General features: G+C 50.0%; 1 pseudogene; it reads left to right on the top strand.

The window, feature by feature from the left end:
* The window catches only part of LOC119292561, a 959-nt pseudogene extending 315 nt beyond the window's left edge, over window positions 1-644 (top strand).
* Window positions 645-2289: the final 1645 nt, after the last annotated feature.

The following is a 2289-nucleotide window of genomic DNA, read 5'->3' as shown; positions in this document are numbered from 1 at the left end:
GCTGCAGCTCCAGCGGGACGCTGGAGCTCGTGGCGGCGTTCACGGCGGTGTGCCTCGCACTCTACGGGGTGATACTATACCTCAACTACCTATACGTACGGTGGAGCGGGCGGGACGGCGTGCATCGGACGGGATCCAGCACGGCAGCCGGGGCCGGCGAGGAAGAGGGCCGGCGGAGGGGGGCTCGACAAGGCGGCGCTGGCAGCCATGCCGGTGGTCAGATTCAAGGCGGAGGCGCGTGGCGACGGCAGCGAGGTAAGGGAGGAGTGCGCGGTGTGCCTGAGCGCCATGCAGGACGGCGACGCGGTGCGCGCCCTGCCCGGGTGCAGGCACGCGTTCCATGTCGGCTGCGTCGATGTCTGGCTCTGCGCGCACGCCACCTGCCCCGTCTGCCGCGCGCGCCCTGCTCTCCCGGTTCCGGCAGCGAAGGACGGCTCCAGGAGGGCGGAGACGGCCGGACGGGAGCCGGTCCTGGAGAGCCCGGTATAGCATGCGTGCGCCACCGCGGAGCTGCCGGTATGGCTTGAGGTAGTTAGCTGCTGCATAGGTGTTTGCTTCATCGCCTTGTCTGCTTGGAAGCGTGTGGATGGATGGCTACAGCTGCTTGATGGTTATCCACTGAGTACATAATTTTTGTGTTAGCTTGCTTCAATTGGAACTGTGATCTATGTGCCATGGCTTCTAACACTAGTAGAAAAGGGGGCAATGGTCCAGCCGGTCCAGCCCATTAGTCCCGGTTCAATCCAGAACCGGGATCAATGGGGCATTGGACCCGGTTCTTGAGCCCGGGGGCCGGCCGAGCCACGTGGGCCATTGGTCTCGGTTCGGCTGGACCTATTGGTCCCGGTTGGTGGGACGAACCGGGACCAATGGGCCTCGCTCTTGGCCCAACACCATTGGTCCCGGTTGGTGGGACGAACCGGGACCAAAGGGTTGGTCCTCGTTGCGGCCAGAGTTTAGTCCCACCTCGTCAACCGAAGGGAAATCGGACCGGTTTATAAGCCCCTCCCTCTCTATCATATTGAGCTCCTCTGAAAATGAAAATAGATGCCCTTATATAGGAAAATTAGCCTAAATTCATACGGATTTCGACTGAAATTCGTTATGAATTTAAGTTGATTTTCCTCTATAAGCGCATCTATGCTCATTTCTGAGTAGTTTTTTATATTTTTTTTCTTTTCTGCTATATTTATTTTTTCTTTTTATTTCTGAGTTGTAATAAGCCATTAAAAATAAGGATATATGCTCCTTTTTTAGTACAGTTAATCACAACTATTTTTTGCTTCTATTCATTTATGAGTAGTTTTCTCTATAGTTTCTTTTTTCTTTTCTGTTATATTTTTTCTTTTGTTTTTATTTCTGAGTTGTAATAAGTCATTAGAAATAAGCATCTATGCTATTTTTTTAGTAAAGTTAATCAAAATTATTTTTTCTTCTATTTATTTCTGAGTGGTTTTTTATATAGTTTTTTTTCTTTTCTGCTACATTTATTTTTTTCATTTTATTTCTGAGTTGTAATAAGTCATTAAAAATAAAAAAGAGGTGCAATGCTCGTTAAGACGAAGCCGCTCCCCCGGAGCAATACGAGTGGGTCAACGGTAGTCACACGACGTTGCCTTCATCATGGTAACGACATGGAACGCCGCCATCGCCCGCCGTCAGCTCGGTTTTCACCGGCAACTACGTCTCCCCGACTCGCAGCTGGTGCCAGATGACGGATCCCGAGATCCGAACACCCAGCCTCAGGCCGACCACCTCTGACTGAAGAGATGACCATCATCGCCGGCTGCAACGGTCAGAATTATTTTTTAGTAAAGTTAATCAAAATTATTTTTTCTTCTATTTATTTCTGAATTGTAATAAGTCATTAAAAATAAAAAAGAGGCGCAATGCTCGTTAATTTGCTTCAAGCCTTTCGGAATAGTGTCAACTGCACTGCACATAGCTCTGTGCAGTCTACCGTATTCCTCAAGGCTTGAAGCTAACCAACATGCAGGAGCATTGAGCCTCTTCGTCATCGTCTCTGCACTCAGGGCTTATAAACAACTGCGACTGCCTCTCGCTTGGCGAGGTGGGACTAAAAAAACAGCTGCAGGAAGAATCAACAAAAAAATAGCTGCAGAAAATAAAAAAGTAGTTACACGGGTCCATTGGTACCGGTTCATGGAACCAACCGGTACCAATGCCGCTCTTTGGTCCCGGTTCGTTGGACCAACCGGGACGAATGCTCATCTTTAGTCCCGGTTGGAGCCACCAACCGGGACCAAAGGTCTTCGTTTCCCGCCCTTT

Source organism: Triticum dicoccoides, chromosome 4B (genome assembly GCF_002162155.2).
Source record: "Triticum dicoccoides isolate Atlit2015 ecotype Zavitan chromosome 4B, WEW_v2.0, whole genome shotgun sequence".
In the NCBI taxonomy this organism is placed as follows: domain Eukaryota; kingdom Viridiplantae; phylum Streptophyta; class Magnoliopsida; order Poales; family Poaceae; genus Triticum; species Triticum dicoccoides.
The sequence above is the reverse complement of the archived record's forward strand: the minus strand, read 5'-3'. Positions and strand labels throughout refer to the sequence as shown.